An 18,902-nucleotide genomic window follows, 5' to 3' on the forward strand; every position below is an offset into this window, starting at 1 on the left:
TTCGAGGTCACTCCAGAAATGCCTTGAAGTTGGTACTATGACTGACAAACGAACGAGAAACGCGAGGTGCTACGTCTTCTGAACCAGTTAAGCAGAACAACATAAGCTGGTTTGGACGTCGGTGCTACCATTTTCTCAGATCCTATGTAAAAATTGTGTGTTAGAGTGCGACCACCTGCTTCTGTATACCTGTGTTGTGCTACCACGTAAACTGCAGTGTTTGTTTATCAAAAAATGTCACCAAAAAGACGTCTTTTACCAAGCGACAATACGTTGCGTCGTGAAGTGCCATTAAATAGTTAGACTTTTGAATTGCTACGAACAACGCGTGAGTTCTACGAGCTAAAAAAGAAGTTTGTTTCTGTTCATGGGCATCCGTCAATTCCTGCTGATACAGTCTTAGAGCGTACCCCAAAAAACCCAAGAACTCGGTGAAAGAAATGTAATAAGGAAAGGGGTGCTACTTCAGAGCTCGCAAGATACTGAAGTAAACCGTGTGAATCGAAGCCCCTGGAGAGAAAATTATGTATTTTTTAAGTACCTCTGGAAAGAAAACCAAGCAGCCACTAAGAAAACCTCACAACAGCAAAGTTGTTAATTTCCTTAAAAGATAGTGAACTTTCCTCAGGGGAAAATATCAGTTAAAATAGTGTTTAAAAGTATTGTCTTCCGCATCAAAAAGTTACATGGACGAAAACTGTTGCTCGAAAAAGCTCATGTTGTTGCGGCTATTAGTATCTTTTAGCATAAAATTATGGGAAAGGGTGTCCATTCAATCCTATAGTTAGATGAGATCTGGGTCAACGCTGAAGAAGCAGTTGATAAATGCTGGACAGACGATACGCTGAATAGTAGCGGTAGTCAGCCAACGGGATTAATTGTGGCTTATTCAGTTTGTTCAGACGCTTTTATGCATGAAGGACCTCTACATTTTCCATCGAGAAAAACCTGTGACCATCGTCAGGATATGGACCACCTACGATTTCTGCAGTGGCTTAAAAACTTGGTCTGACGGTGATTGTTGTGGATAATGCACCTTACCATTCAGTGATATTAGAGGAAACTCCTGTAGTCAGTGAGCGCGAAGAAACTATGGTGCAGTGATTGGTTGTGAGAAACATTCTTGCGCACATGAGTGTGACGAAGCTGCTGTTATAGTCACTTGCAAAAGAAAATAAGCCTGTGACGTCTAAATATGTTGTAGATGAAGTTGCAAAGGAACAGGGTCATATATTAATAGGGTACCGTCTTAACACTGCCTTTCCAAATTAATGGAATTGGTTTGGAGTGATGTTAATACTTATTCTTATTTCCTTTACTATAACAGAAGTGGAAAGGCTATTACGTGGTCTTGCTACTGTAGACGCCACCACATGAAGGAAGAAAGTAGACGATGTTGGTAAGCTGCTTAGAGGCGTACAGACTATAGTCGGAATTATAAATGAGAATGATCAGTTTATGGTTTCTCTTGGTGGTGGTGGTGGTGGTGGTGGTGGTGGTGGTGGTGACGACGGTGACGACGAAGACGCTTTTTGCGCCGATTCGAATAGTAGTGATGATGGAGAACTGAAATGAATTGCACTGTGACATCTTAAATTGGTGGTCTGCTACAGGTTATGCACCTGTTTCGTTATTTCATCCTACGAATGTCGATAGCGTGTTCTTTGTTATGCCTAGATTTACAATGTTATACGACGTTTTACATGCAGCTATTACATTAACAATTCGCAACGATTTCTAATAGACACTTCCATTAACTTCGATTGTTATTTATTTGACGGTTTCAATGTATCACACGCTTTTTCCCTGTCGTTTGCTCCATTGTCATAAACATATTCTTTGTTATACTTAAGTATACATTATTATGTGACGGCTTATATACTGGGTGATTGTAACCTACATTTACAAAACATACTTCGAAGCTATCAGTTGTGGGCGTGTTGCGGTGGCAGCTATTGCCACCTCACAATTGCAATACAGCCACCTACATGAGAGCCGTCAAGTGATACGTTTCACCGGCCCGGATATACAGGGAGAGAGGAGAGGGGGAGTGGGTCTCACATCCTGTATCCTCATGACGCTGACGCTGAAGTAGATGAGATGAAAACCGTGCTGATACCCACTTTGTCCCCATACTGCTGGAACTCCGTACTTATAATCTACGTCATACAAGAGCTGCTTTCTCCATTGTTTTTGAAAGTTTCCTTCTTTCCTTTCATTGTAGAGATAAAACCGATAGAAAAAAAGAGTAACTATTGACTCTGTATCCTTGGGTGGGGGAAGTCAAGCAAAGGCCTGCCTTCTGAAAGAAACAATTCTATATATGGAAGAAGATTTCAAAGAGTCTCTCTCTCTCTCTCTCTCTCTCTCTCTCTCTTTCTCTCTCTCTCTCTCTCAGCGCGCGCGCACTGGAAGATATGTTTTACTTTTTTGAATAACTAAGTGCACAGAATTAAAAATCTCGCCAGTGAACTCTCCATAGGTGAAAGAGTTACTCTTGATGTAAAGAGAGAGATCGCATGATCAGTGAAACTCAAAAAAAAAAAAGTTTCATTTCACCGGACTTGAATGTGCGGAAGTGTTAGACCAGACAACTCAGAAGCCAAGTAACAACGGACTTTATCCTGGAATTTCGTAGTGTCAATAGCTTGATACTATTTTTAGCTTATTTCGAAGATATGATTGGCAGTAGCAAAGACCTTAGTTTCGGAGTAACTAAGACGTGACTTCGAGGGAAGCAGTGTAGCCCAGGAACAATTTCGTAATAGATAGCGAAGACGAAATTTTACATACTGTTTTTGGTTGAATTAAATACTTTGCGAGTAAATTTCGCTATTGGTGTTTTTGTGTGTAACCTGCAGTCTTATAAGACATAAAATAACGCACGAAATTGTAACTGTCACTATAATACACACGTACAGCCACTACCCCCCCCTCCCCCTGTCACGAAAAGAAGCAAAACGTCGGCGAAAACTTCGGATTGCCCACTTTTGTCTCTAAATATAAGACGCTGAGGGGACAGGCAGAGCGATTTACTGCAGTTATTTGGCTTCTGTGGCCGACACAGGGAGTACCCCAATTTGAATCCAAGGCTTCGGCACGCCATGCAGTACCCACAATTCTGCACACCAGATATGTGAAAGTTCGGAAACAGGCTGTTGCTAGAAGTGCTTTACTGCACATTGTATTTTTCACTTACACTTCGTCATATTTTGTGTTAAAAAAATAACTTCCAAGTAGACATAAGTGTTAGCTGATAACGAAGTTATGACACTTAGTCCTTATTTTTTAGTTTTTTTTTTTTTTTTATTTTCCTGTCGTGTTCCCCTTCAAGGGATCAGACCCTGCAATCTGTGCCTTGGTAATCCTTTGTTTTTTAACAGACTGCGAAAATACGTAGTCCTTCTCTGTTTTGTTAGGAGAAACCTGACTGAATTAGAAAATACAGTTTTCCGAGTTTTAAGATTAGTATATTGTGTGATTGGAAAAGACATGTTATGCAACATACCGGTGTGAAGCTCTCAATAGTTTCACTTTGGTTCTGGCTTGATAAAGTGAATGAGATGTGGGTCATCTCTTCTGTCAAGAGATACATAGGTAAACGGAAACCTTGTGAATTCGCGAACTTAGGGGATTTGCATGTGTGTCTAACCACCAGGAGAAACCTCCCGCACGGAACGGTAGATAACTAATCTTGTGGGAGTCAGGTGCGAGGAAGCGGAGCAAAACACGTCTTGATACTTTTTTATTAATTGACTAAAATAAACTCATTGACGGCTGTGCGCCGTCAGGTTGCCATGGGCAGACATATCATTTGGCTACACGGAAATAACTACTTCAGACTCGTTTGTCATAGCAGAACATTTAATTGTCCGTCAGCTTTGTTACTGCAGCGAGGCAAACTAAACTGAGCAGAAACGTAATTAAATTTTGCCGATATGAAGTAGCACGCAGAGGATGGACGTACACAAGAAGGGACATATCATAAGGCAAGCCGTACCCAATAAGTATTCTTCGGCAGGTTAAGGTTTTATAGTCAAGAAAAGAGCAAGTAAGATAACTTATCGTTGATCACAGTTCTTTTTGTAATCATACCTGTTAATTTCTACAGCATATATCAGACAAGTTCGTTACGCCTAAAATAGGTAAATCATCGTATTTACGTCAATAGATATACTCTATGTGTCAGTATTTAATTAGCTGACTACAGCACTTACCCATTATAACATAATGGCACTAAATCTCTCTCTCTCTCTCTCTCTCTCTCTCTCTCTCTCTCTCTCTCTCTCTCTCTCTCGTTGCATTGTATATTTGCCGTACTTCTGTGTTAGAGTATCCCATGAGTTTTGTACTAGCAAGACACTGTCTGTGCTGTACCAAAGCGCATACCAAACATCATTCCGTAGCTAAAGTCACTGGCAAATCTAGAACGCTCGACTCCATTTTGTATCTCCCGTTTGAAGAAGTCCGATTGAATGTCTACGTTAGTGCGCTGAGACATGGGTTTTTCAGTTGATAAACTCATTGCTAGCTGTCTGTGCTACCCTGCTAATCAACTTCATGCTTGCTTTAAATTTTCAATCGAACGACTGTGTAGTTCGTTAAAAAGGCTGCAATTAATTTCTGCCCCTATGCTGCTATATTCCGAGATAGTGCTCTGTCTCGTGCGAATTTTTTGTCAACGGAACGTTGAAATCTAATTTTATTTCTTTTACAAATCAAGATTTCTTTATACACTCGTAGTCTGAAACTCCAGCGTATTTTAAATTGAGCGCTAAGTGAGGAATCCCTGTTCGTTGTTTTATCGAGGGACGTAGTGGGTGGCATACTTGATTAGCATTATGTCGGGCGACGATTAAAATCCCTGTCCCGTCATCCAGATATAAGTTTCCTATAGGTATCCTAAATAGCTCTAGGCAGATGATAGTGTCCTTTTCAAAAGAATTACTCCGTCGATTTTCCTTCCCTGTCCTTCCTTCGATCCTAGGATGTGCTGCTATTTTACTGACCTCATCGTTATGGGACGCTAAACCCTAATCATCTTTTTTTACAACAAGAGTATCAAAATGGGACTTAATGCAGACTTATTGCAGGACAATACCTTTCATGATTCTATGTTCCCTGATGTGTAGTGATTGGAAGAAAATGGTTTAAGGACGAAATAGTAAGATAGTACAACAAACAAAGAAAAAAATGACAGCTACAGGTAGTATCAGATCATTTAAACAATGGATGAACGCATCAGTTGTTTATATTTTAGTTCCGCAGTTCGTTTTAACACGCAAAATTCGGAACTTCGAAACGGAAAATATGTACAATGAACAAGAACTCCACCGACAAACTTTCAGAGGATATTCAGGGATACTTTCTCAGTATTTTGTTAAATGGGGCCTACGGTCCCAGGAGCCTCCTTACCGAGTTGTTGCATTTCGTTTGGCTTCTTGTCTCAATTAGCTTTGTATCTGTTCTGCACTGAAAATAATGCAAAACAGTGTAAATATCGAGGGTATGCGAGGTGTCATGTTTGAAAACAAAATTGTTCAATTCACTTACTGTATTTTGTAGTGCCCACTTCACTTTTCCTTCTGAAGATTGCATTCAGTATTACTCTGGTCTGTTTCAGGTTTGTTTTTCTGGCAATGTTCGTTGTACTTTAACAGCGAATACACTGCTGTATGGATAAAGGGCTGGCAGGCATATTCCTCGTGTATGGTTTCAGTGAGTGTAATGGAAGAGTGGCACAACTAATCTGCGCGTTTCTTTGAGACCGAAAAGCTTCTGTCCACGAACCCACACGATTTTAGAAAGCATTTCTCGTGCGAAACTCACCGTGCTCTTTTCTCACATCATCTTGTGCGAACTATGGATGAAGGGCAACAGGCAGATTCCGCATTTCTAGATTTCCGAAAAACATTTGATATGGTACCACACTGCAGACGGTTAACGAATACGGAATAGGATCCCAGATATGTGAGTAGCTCGACGGCGAGTGTTCATCGGAGACAAGGATATTGTCAGGAGTGCCCCAGGGAAGTGTGATAGGGCCGCTGTTATGTTCCATATACATGCATGAGCAGAAATCTGCAGTTGTTTTGTGATGATGCTGTGGTGTACGGGAAGGTGTAGAAGTTGAGTGGCTGTAGGAGGATCCAAGATGCAGCTAGCTCTAAAAGTAGAAAAATGTGAGTTAATGCGGATGAGTAACAAAAAAAGTGCGTAATGTTCGAATGCATCAGTAGTAGTGTCCTACTAGGCACAGTCACGTCCTTTAAATATCTGGGCGTAACGTTGTAAAGCGATATGAAATGGAATGAGCATGTGAGGATTGTTTTAGGGAAGGCGAATGATCGACTTCGGTGTATTGATAGAATTTTGGGGATGTGTGGTTCATCTTTAAAGAAGACCGTATATAGGACGCTAGTCCGACCTCTTCCAGTACTGCTCCAGTGTTTGAGATCCATACCAAGAAAGATTAAAGGAAGACATCGAAGCAATTCAGAGGCGGGCAGCTAGATTTGTTACAAGTAGATTCGAGCAACCCGCAAGTATAACGGAGATGCTTCGTGAACTCAAATGGGAATCCCTCTAGGGAAAACAACCGTCTCTTCGCGGAACGCTATTGAGAGAATTTGAAGCTGACTGCAGAAAGATTCTACTGCCGCTTAGTAATGTGGAGCGGGCAAATTCCCAGGGGGTGGACATTTATAAATGGGCATTTGCCCAAAGCAGTTTTAAATGTCTAAAGTCTGAGCATTTGTAAAAATTTACTTTTTAAAGTTTTTATTGGGAGAATGCATAATTTGCCAGTTAAAATAAGAAATAGGAGGAGACTCTCGATATTAAGTCAGCAAATGTTTACATTTAAACCTTGATATTTTCTTTTATTGCCTTTATACTAGGAAAGCGCTTTACCCTGACATGGGTCCAGAGTCAGGCTGCATCCATATTCAAATACTTGGACACCTGTTGGTGTATTGTCAGTGTAGCATCCTAGCCATTTTTAACTTTGTGTGGAGCGAGAGTGATTTCCAATCTCATTGGCGAGAAAGCGTGAGTGTCCCAATACTGAAATGTAGTAAACACCCCCGTGAGAGGGACAGCTATCGCCCAGTTAGTCTTACCAATGTTCTGTGCAAATTGATCAAACATGTGATGAGCCTGTAGCTGTATTGGTTCATGCAAAGATCATTCCACCGCTGACAATTCGGTCTGTCTGGAGTCTGCTGTCGAGATCGCTTTTGCGTTATCGCTGTCTTCGACATTCAAAGGGCTTATGATTCCACAGGGCACCGTTACTTCCTCGCTATGGTACATAAGTGGAGTCTCTGGGGCCCACTCCCAGTTTTTGTCCGGAACTTCTTATCACACCTTACTTTCCAGTTTTAAGTCGATGCTTCCCACAGTACCCTCCACATACGAGAGAATGGGGTCCCACAGTGCTCTCTATTGTGTATGCCCGTTTTTCTAGTGGCTTTAAATGGCCTAGTTACAGCTTTGAGGTCTACAGTTTCACGCTCTTTGTATTCTGTCAATTTTTGCTTTTACTATTGCTGCTCAACTTTGGGTGTTGCTGAACAGCGACTGCAAGGTACCATACGAAAGATGCGGTCCTGGGCTTTCACTCATGGTTTTCGATTTTCAGCTGACAGGACATCGTCATGCACATCTGTCGCCATTGTGCTGTTCATTTGGAACCAGAACTCCACCTCAACGATCAGTTGCTCAATGTGGTGGAGTCTTAGCGTTCTTTGGGGCTGGTCCTTCATGCCCTGTTGACATGACTTCCCTATCTTTGCCAGCTTATGAGAAAGTACTTGTCACACCTTAATACTCATCGCTGCCCCAGTAACACCAGCTGGGGCGCAGATCGTTCTATGCTTCTGCGGCTTTACAAAGCTCTGATCCTGCCCCATCTTGATTACAGGAGTCTGGCTTATGGCTCGGCATCACCTTCATTGTTGCAGATGCTGAATCTGGTGTACTATTGTTGGATCCTAGTTGCGACAGATGCCTTTCGGACTAGTCCTGTGAACAGCCTACTCACGTAGGCTGGTGTCCTTCCGCTACCGATCAGCTTCTAAAAACTGCTGCTCAGTTATAAGATACACATTCACTGCTCTCCAGAGCATCCGAACTACCATGTTCTTTTTCCTGGTAGGGCGTTCCACCTTCTGAAACAGGGGCCTAGGACTGGAGTCACGATCGCAGCTCACGTGCATTGTCTGCTGTGAATTCCACCTTGCCCCACTGTCACCTCATGTCAGGGAGCAATTGTGTATGCCCCCATTGCTTGCACGATGTCCTTGGATCTATCCCGACCTATCTTTTGGACCTAAAGACTTTGCTGACGTCATGGTTTTTCGCCACCTGTTCTTGGTCGCGCATGATCTATCTGGGTTTGGAAGTGGTACATACTGATTGCTCTACAGTCGACAGATACACGGATTTAGCTTACACCCATGCAAGGTGCAGTGAACTACGCTCCCCGCCAAATGGACGCAGTATATCCATTGCTGAACTGGTGGCCATCAATTGAGCCCTTGGCCTTTATTCGTTCTTGCATTGGATGTTTTTAATGAACAGTATATCCTTGAGTAGTCTTCAGCCTGTCGACCAGTGCTACTCTCGACACCCATTGGTGGTGACTATCCGGGATCTCTTTTTTTTTATTTCCATTATGCTGGACAGTTGGCTGTATTTCTCTAAACCGCAGGTTACATTGGAATCCCAGGATATCAACATCCTGACTGACTGGCCACGTTGGTTTTAAGGATGCCGACTTTGGGGATGGGGGTACCGGAACTGGAACTTTGGTTGACTCGGTGCCATCAATTGTTGGAAGCCTGGGAAACAGAATGGTGTGCCCTTATTTCTCTAAACAAACTGCAGGCAATAAATGGGAGGACGGTGCTGCGGCAGTCTTCGCTTCATGCTTCTTGCAGGGAATCCACTATTGTCAGCTTCACATCGGCCACATTTGCCTGACCCAGGCCCACATACTACGATGTGAGGATCAATTCCGCTGTCAGTGTGGTGCCTGTCTGACAGAGACCCACATCTAACTGTATTGCCCTCATTTGGCTACCTTCTGATGAAATCTTAAACCAGCTGACAAGCTGCCTCTGGTGCTGGCGGACGACACCGAAGTGACAGATCAGCTTTCAAGTTTTACTCGGAAAGTCAGTTTCTGTTTCTTCCTGTGAGGCAGGACACTTTGGTCTCAAGTGCTTGAGGGATTGGAGGGGCGCCTCATGGCCTGCTCTGACCCAGGGGGGGGGGGGGGGGAGGGGGGCGCATGGTTGCCATCACTCGGTGGTCTAACAGGGCCAATGCCCTTCCTACCTTATTATTATTTCTTTTCTTTCTCAGACGTCATGTCTGGTTAAAAATGGAAAGTGACGCGGATCTTGATCAAGCGTGACTTCCTTTTAACTGTACGGTATATGTTACTTTGCATTTAGGAACTTTCGGGTAATTGAACATGTATCAATAATTACAGATTTCTGTAGTTGTATATATAAGTTCGGATGTAGCTGTATTGCGTTGATGTACTGGTGGATATTGTGTGGTATGACTCCTGTAGTTGATAGTATAATTGATATAATGTCAACTTTATCCTGATGCCACATGTCCTTGACTTCCTTAGCCAGTTGGATGCATTTTTCAATTTTTCCTCCTGTTTTCTTTTGTATATTTGTTGTATTTGGTATGGATATTTCAATTAGTTGTGTTAATTTCTTCTTTTTATTGGTGAGTATAATGTCAGGTTTGTTATGCGGTGTTGTTTTATCTGTTATAATGGTTCTGTTCCAGTATAATTTGTATTCATCATTCTCCAGTACATTTTGTGGCGCATACTTGTATGTGGGAACGTGTTGTTTTATTAGTTTATGTTATAAGGCAAGCTGTTGATGTATTATTTTTGCTACATTGTCATGTCTTCTGGAGTATTCTGTATTTGCTAGTATTGTACATCCGCTTGTGATGTGATCTACTGTTTCTATTTATTGTTTGCAAAGTCTGCATTTATCTGTTGTGGTATTGGGATCTTTAATAATATGCTTGCTGTAATATCTGATGTTTATTGTTTGATCCTGTACTGCAATCATGAATCCTTCCGTCTCACTGTATATATTGCCTTTTCTTAGCCATGTGTTGGATGCGTCTTGATCGATGTGTGGCTGTGTTAGATGATACGGGTGTTTGCCATGTAGTGTTTTCTTTTTCCAATTTACTTTCTTAGTATCTGTTGATGTTATGTGATCTAAAGGGTTGTAGAAGTGGTTATGAAATTTCAGTGGTGTAGCAGATGTATTTATATGAGTGATTGCTTTGTGTATTTTGCTGATTTCTGCTCGTTCTATAAAGAATGTTCTTAAATTGTCTACCTGTCCATAATGTAGGTTTTTTATGTCGATAAATCCCCTTCCTCCTACCTTTCTGCTTAATGTGAATCTTTCTGTTGCTGAATGTATGTGATGTATTCTATATTTGTGGCATTGTGATCATGTAAGTGTAAGTGTATTGAGTGCTTCTAGGTCTGTGTTACTACATTTCACTACTCCAAATGAGTAGGTCAATATTGGTATAGCATAAGTATTTATAGCTTTTGTCTTGTTTCTTGCTGTCAATTCTGTTTTCAGTATTTTTGTTAGTCTTTGTCTATATTTTTCTTTCAGTTCTTCTTTAATATTTGTATTATCTATTCCTATTTTTTGTCTGTGTCCTAGATATTTATAGGCATCTGTTTTTTCCATCGCTTCTATGCAGTCTCTGTGGTTATCCAATATGTAATCTTCTTGTTTAGTGTGTTTTCCCTTGACTATGCTATTTTTCTTACATTTGTCCATTCCGAAAGCCATATTTATGTCATTGCTGAATACTTCTGTTATCTTTAGTATTTGGTTGAGTTGTTGATTTGTTGCTGCCAGTAGTTTTAGATCATCCATGTATAGCAAATGTGTGGTTTTGTGTGGGTATGTTCCAGTAATATTGTATCCATAATTTGTATTATTTAGCATGTTGGATAGTGGGTTCAGAGCAAGGCAGAACCAGAAAGGACTTAATGAGTCTCCTTGGTATGGCTGTGATGTGATATTGTTTGAATTTGTTTGGATATTAAGTGTGGTTTTCCAATTTTTCATTACTATGTTTAGGAACTGTGTCAATTTAGGATCTACTTTGTACATTTCCAATATTTGTAGTAACCATGAATGGGGTACACTATCAAAAGCTTTTCGGTAATCAATGTATGCGTAGTGTAGCGACCTTTGTTTAGTTTTAGCTTGATATGTCACCTCTGCATCTATTATCAGTTGCTCTTTACATCCTCGTGCTCCTTTGCAACAGCCCTTTTGTTCTTCATTTATAATTTTGTTCTGTGTTGTATGTGTCATTAATTTCTGTGTCATGACTGAAGTTAATATTTTGTATATTGTTAGTAGGCATGTTATGGGGCGATATTTAGCTTGGTTTGCTGTGTCTGCTTGATCTTTAGGTTTCAGATAAGTTATTCCATGTGTAAGTGTATCAGGGAATGTGTATGGGTCTGCAATATAACTGTTAAATTATTTAATTAGATGTGAATGTGTTGAGGTGAACTTCTTTAGCCAGAAATTTGCTGTTTTATCTGTTCCAAGGGCTTTCCAATTGTGCGTAGAATTAATTGCTCGGGTGACTTCATGTTGCAAAATTATCACTTCAGGCATTTGAGGTATCATCTTGTATGTCTCTGCTTGTATCCACCGTGCATGCCTGTTATGTTGTTCCGGGTTTGACCATATGTTGCTCCAGAAGCGTTCCATGTCTATTATGTTTGGTGGATTGTCTATTTTAATGTGTGTGTTATCTATTGTCTGATAAAATTTCTTTTGGTTTGTGTTGAATGTTTGGTTTTGTTTCCTTCTATTTTCACTTTTTTTGTATCTTCTGAGTCGTTTGGCCAATGCTTGTAATTTCTGCTTCTTTTCATCTAATTGCTCTATCGCTTCTTGTTGTGAGATTTTACCTAACCTTTTTCGTTTTTTTCTGACATTTCATTTCTTATAAATTGTGTTAGCTGTCCGATGTCTTTTCTCAGTTTTTCTATTCTGATCTGTAGCCTGTGTTGTCATGCTGGTTTTGTGGGTTTCTTCTGTGTGTTGGTTAGTTCTGATCTCTGCCTAGTGTGTATATTTAGTGTAGTGAGTGCTCCTATATAAACCAGTAGTTGTAACTCTTCCATAGTTGTGTTTTCATTTATTTTGTTGTGTATGATTGTGTTGATGGTTTTTATTGTTGTTTCGACTTGGGGGTTATATGGCGGTCTATGCAAGAATGGTCTAATGTCTGTATTTGTATTCTATATATGTCAGCTGAAATTTTTCTTCTACACTCCTGGAAATTGAAATAAGAACACCGTGAATTCATTGTCCCAGGAAGGGGAAACTTTATTGACACATTCCTGGGGTCAGATACATCACATGATCACACTGACAAAACCACAGGCACATAGACACAGGCAACAGAGCATGCACAATGTCGGCACTAGTACAGTGTATATCCACCTTTCGCAGCAATGCAGGCTGCTATTCTCCCATGGAGACGATCGTAGAGATGCTGGATGTAGTCCTGTGGAACGGCTTGCCATGCCATTTCCACCTGACGCCTCAGTTGGACCAGCGTTCGTGCTGGACGTGAAGACCGCGTGAGACGACGCTTCATCCAGTCCCAAACATGCTCAATGGGGGACAGATCCGGAGATCTTGCTGGCCAGGGTAGTTGACTTACACCTTCTAGAGCACGTTGGGTGGCACGGGATACATGCGGACGTGCATTGTCCTGTTGGAACAGCAAGTTCCCTTGCCGGTCTAGGAATGGTAGAACGATGGGTTCGATGACGGTTTGGATGTACCGTGCACTATTCAGTGTCCCCTCGACGATCACCAGTGGTGTACGGCCAGTGTAGGAGATCGCTCCCCACACCATGATGCCGGGTGTTGGCCCTGTGTGCCTCGGTCGTATGCAGTCCTGATTGTGGCGCTCACCTGCACGGCGCCAAACACGCATACGACCATCATTGGCACCAAGGCAGAAGCGACTCTCATCGCTGAAGACGACACGTCTCCATTCGTCCCTCCATTCACGCCTGTCGCGACACCACTGGAGGCGGGCTGCACGATGTTGGGGCGTGAGCGGAAGACGGCCTAACGGTGTGCGGGACCGTAGCCCAGCTTCATGGAGACGGTTGCGAATGGTCCTCGCCGATACCCCAGGAGCAACAGTGTCCCTAATTTGCTGGGAAGTGGCGGTGCGGTCCCCTACGGCACTGCGTAGGATCCTACGGTCTTGGCGTGCATCCGTGCGTCGCTGCGGTCCGGTCCCAGGTCGACGGGCACGTGCACCTTCCGCCGACCACTGGCGACAACATCGATGTACTGTGGAGACCTCACGCCCCACGTGTTGAGCAATTCGGCGGTACGTCCACCCGGCCTCCCGCATGCCCACTATACGCCCTCGCTCAAAGTCCGTCAACTGCACATACGGTTCACGTCCACGCTGTCGCGGCATGCTACCAGTGTTAAAGACTGCGATGGAGCTCCGTATGCCACGGCAAACTGGCTGACACTGACGGCGGCGGTGCACAAATGCTGCGCAGGTAGCGCCATTCGACGGCCAACACCGCGGTTCCTGGTGTGTCCGCTGTGCCGTGCGTGTGATCATTGCTTGTACAGCCCTCTCGCAGTGTCCGGAGCAAGTATGGTGGGTCTGACACACCGGTGTCAATGTGTTCTTTTTTCCATTTCCAGGAGTGTATATCCAACATGTGTGTCACTTCCTGTTCTATTTGTGCTTGTTCTGGTAGCTGTCTTAAATTTTTCGTTTTCCTCTGATTGTTTAATTGATGCGTGTTGCTCTTTGTTTGTTTGCTCTGGGATGTTTGAGTCCATTACTGTATTTTCTTCTTCTTCTGATTGCACATTATTTTGTTCCAGTATTTGTTGTACTTGTTGTTTGATGTTTTCTAATTCTGACTGGGGTATCCTGTTATTTTTTATTATTACACGGATCTGATCAGCTAGTCGTTGCTCTGTTAAAATTTTTAATTCTGGGTATCTGGTAATAAATGTTGTGTATACTTGTGATCTGTATCCAGTTGTGTTTGTTCCTAAGTTTGTTGCTTGGTAATAACACAACATGAGGTGTCGGTTAACTTCATCTGACCATCTCATCCTCTGTCTTTGTTTTCCTTCTAGGTTGGTTGCAGGAAGCATATCCTGCAAAACAACTCTATTTGGATTTGAATCATTTTCCAGTTGGCTAGCAGTGTCGTTACCATTGTGGGCGGGCATAGGGTTCAAGCGTCGTCCCCGACCATGACGGCGCTTGTCCGAGGCTTCTTCAGTTCTGTCCTGAACCAACTAATCACACTAAAAGGGGGGTTAGCCCTATTAGTGGTTTGTTCTTTTCGTCGCCTTTTACGACTGGCAGAACATACCGGAGGCCTATTCTTTTCCCGGGCCTCCACGGGATTATTATTATTATTATTATTATTATTATTATTCTTTTACGTTTGTCGTTGTTTTAATGATTTGTCATCGTTCTCTTTCCTGAGATTGCAACGACTTGTAGGTATTTCTAGTTTTCTTGTGGTAACATAGGTTGAGAAAAAACAGATCAGATGTAGAGGGTGCGTCTCCCACAGCATGACACGTCCTGAGGACTTCCAGCCGCTTTCCGTGCGGAAAGCGGCTAAGGATGAGTCGGAGAAACGCTTCATGCTGGTACAGAGCCTCAACAGATATCACGGCTATTTGTTTCCTGATCCTCGGAAACGTATTGCCTCGAATAATAAAAAATTCTATGGTATTCAAATATTTAGAAAGCTGTGGGCACTAAACCGGAAGTTGTCAGATAGAAGCCGTCTAAATATTAGTGATTTTGGTATTCGAAACACTGTCGTAGGACGTTATCCTCATACTAGATGAATTCCGTGAAAACTTCTCGTAAAAAACGTCTTTTCGCATTCTCTTGAAACATTCAATGGGAACATTGAAGTACCTCTGTCCAACGTGAAGAGTCTGAATATGATAGACGGAAACTGCGCTACACTAGACATGTGAAAATCCTTTTGACCCATATGCAGTATTAGGAGTACACACTGATGATATTATTGTGAACAACTGAGACATGCACGTTAAGAAATGGAAACAATGTTCCTAACATGTATTGTGTGTAAAGTAAATGTAAATTTGTCTCGCAGACTTTCCCCTTACACGTGAATTTCGCCATGTGACACGATTTCTAGAAATAATTTCTCCATCAGACATCGTACTTCCAATTTCTTTTGCGCTTGAACATCACTGATAGTGTGACGGAAAAGAAGTTCGCTTGTCTCAAACAGGCGAGGTCAACTAGCGAAAGTACACAGCTGTCTCATTAGTGTTAACCCACAGAAAGAACACTCGGCAGTCACTCACTATGCATGTATCTAGTTTTACATCATGTTCTCTATGAGCGATATTCCGGTGACAGGTATATCACCTTCATCATAGAGTAGTTGAAGATTTCCTTGGAGTGTCTCAGTGCTTCAGCAGCAGTACCCTATAACAGTGACAGGTTTTATGCAACTAGAAAACTTAGGAAGTTAATGCAAGACGCGTGCTGTGCAACAAAACTAATGCAGTATTTTAGCACTATCATCTGTCTTCTCACTATAAAAAACATAATTAGCATTTTTAGTGCGGTTTAAAGTAATAATCGACGGTAACGTAGTTCATTGCCTACATTAACGTGATTTTCACTGTGCTTTTCGTGTGTTCTCCCAATTCGCGTCACAGTCAAAAAGACCAAATTGATCCCATTGTTATTGACTAATGATTTTATGGATGAAGGCTAATCTTAATCGACGTGAAAAACATTCTCTAGCATCAGGTGCAGTTAATACTGGTGCTACATCTACTAAGTGTTCTCTACATGATAAATAGAAATGGCCTCGTGAACCGAGATCTGTGTCCACTTGGTGCACTCTCCGGCAGGGCAAGGTGCGTTTTCATCCGGCAGAATTTCTGGATCGTTCAAAATCACTGAAACTGGGTGTTGCAGTGTAAAATTTCATGAAAAAAGCACACAGTTCAAAATATTAGCATTATAAACTGTTTCCTAATCGTAATGTTATATGTGCGTGTAAGTAGTGTCTGAGTACCTATACAACGTTTCTATTCTTCGCTTGTCGAAACAATTACTCAGGTCGGCCAACTTCTTTTTAACAGAGAAAAATAACACATCGAGTGTGTACTACAGCAGTCATTCACAAAATTTGATTGCTCCATGAACTAAGCGTTGGCTAAATGTCCCTAACACAGCGAGCTTCATCCAAAATACAATGGCTGACTCAGTGTCAGACTGGTTATGACACCCATCGCGCCACGTGCAATAAGGCGGAGCAATTACGCCACTTCAGTGCACTTCTTCATATGCAAAGTCACACATTAAAGCTTCTCGTTATAACTGGTATTTCTGTAACCAAGCCGGCATAAAGACAAACAGTGGACACACCCCGTTATTAATGTACACCAGCAGCTGTCGGGTTACTTTTAAATATTTAATGTATGTGCGTCCATGTAAAAGATATACCCACGGGATAGTTGTTTTGAAAATAAAAACTTCATAGCCTGCTCGAAGTTTAACCGCTGCTCCACTTGTACTGGAAATATTTAAGCTCCGCATTGATGACGAAACTGTCAGTTGTATAGTTATCTCAGATGGGAAGATGCAGTCGGTGCCGTACAACACGTAATTTTTCTTTTGATATGAGATACACTGAACTTTACCATATATTTCACATTAATGACAACTGACCTTATAAAATCCATATCGTGCCAACCTACAAGGTGACCGGTACTTACTTTCCGACCAACATCAGTAATGCGTTTCCTGACACAAAGAAGCTCCACTGTTGTTTCGTAGATTCCATTCGCCATAAATTGCGCGTGCTTTGTTACCGGATGGCACTTATTGTTATGTTGACTACTCTTGAGATCCAGACAAAAATATAAACAATTAAATAAAAATCAAATAGGTTTCTGTATGTTGCGTCATACATCTTTGTTCGGTTTCCCTGTTGATGTTCGCATGATTTCTCATATTTAGCATTCACTTAAATTATGGAAAGAAACTACATTTTAGCTGCATTGCCAATTTTCTAGTCCCTTATCTCAGATCAATAGTTTACATCTGCCTATGTACATTAACATAAAATAAGCGAGGAAGTATTATGCAAACAGGAAACATAAAATCTCTCTCCGCTATTCCACAGCTTCATTCTATTGATACAGCCACAATGACACGTTGATAAAAACCAGTTTGTCGATGAAAATCAAAAACGCCGACTCAAATGAAAGTGCGACAGAACCTCTCTACACGTGGCACGGGAGCTGAGTAGGATTCTTTATCGATACACCGTTGTAGGCGGGATATCGTTTAAGTCTTATCATAGTAATTGGGTTGCTGTGTTGATGTCCCGTCAATGATTAGAGCAGTAGAGATGGATCAATACCTATTGTGATGGAACAGCTTCAAATACTTGTCTAACAATTCCGATGTAAATTTTTAGCAGTTACCTAAATGACTTGAGGCGAATGGCGGAATACTTCTTTAAGCAAGGCCACGGCTGACGTTTTCCAATCGTCCTTGTCAGATAAGATTCTTACAAGGGAACCTCCCCATCGCACCCCCCTCAGATTTAGTTATAGGTTGGCACAGTGGATAGGCCTTGAAAAACTGAACACATATCAATTGAGAAAACAGGAAGAAGTTGTGTGGAACTGTAAAAAAATAAGCAAAATATACAAACTGGGTAGTTCAAGGGAAGATAGGAAACATCAAGGACACTGGGAACGCGGGAGTGCCGTGGTCTCCTGGTAACGTGAGCGGCTGCCGAACGAAAGGTCCTTGGTTCAAATCTTCCATCGAGTGAAAAGTTTAATTTTTTATTTTCAGTTTATGTGACAAACTCTTATGTTTTCATCACTTTTTTGGGAGTGATTATCACATCTACAAGAAAACCTAAATCGGGCAAGGTAGAAGAATCTTTTTACCTATTCGCCAAGTGTACAAGTTAGGTGGGTCGACAGCATATTTCTGTCATGTGAGGCACATGGCGTTACCAGTGTCGTGTAGAATATATCAGATGTGTTTTCCTGTGGAGGAATCGGTTGACCTATGACCTTGCGATCAAATGTTTTCGGTTCCCATTGGAGAGGCACGTCCTTTCGTCTACTAATCGCACGGTTTTGCGATGCGGTCGCAAAACACAGACACTAAACTTATTACAGTGAACAGAGACGTCAATGAACGAACGGACAGATAATAACCATGCAAAAATAAAGGAAGTAAAATACTCACAAGAGGGAAGACTTGAACCAAGGACCTCTCGTTCCGCAGCTGCTCACGGGACCACGGCGCTCCCGAGCTCACATTGTCCATGATGATGCCTATGTGGCCCATGGACTACTCAGTTTGTATATTTTGCTTATTTTTGCATAGTTCCACACAACTTCTTCCTGTTTTCTCAATTGATCTGTGTTCAGTTTATCAAGGCCTATCCACTGTGCCAACTTATAACTAAATCTGAGGGGGGTCCGATGGGGAGGTTCCCTTGTTATCTCCGCCACTAATGATCTCGAAGGGACTCTAAACTCTATCAATTCCGTTCTTCTTTACCAGCTTGGTTCGAAAAAGGTTCAGAAAAGGAATTGGTCGTTGCCTCTTTGAATGAATCATCGCTGCATTCGCATGAAGAGATTGAAATAATGCTAAACGCGGATTGGGATGAGTCGATGGGAATTTAACAGCACACCTCCCAAGTATGGGTAGAGTCCACCTTACCGTCAGCAGAACAACACGGAGCTACGAATGCATCC

This window comes from Schistocerca nitens, chromosome 3, assembly GCF_023898315.1.
Source record: "Schistocerca nitens isolate TAMUIC-IGC-003100 chromosome 3, iqSchNite1.1, whole genome shotgun sequence".
NCBI classification, from domain to species: Eukaryota; Metazoa; Arthropoda; class Insecta; order Orthoptera; family Acrididae; genus Schistocerca; species Schistocerca nitens.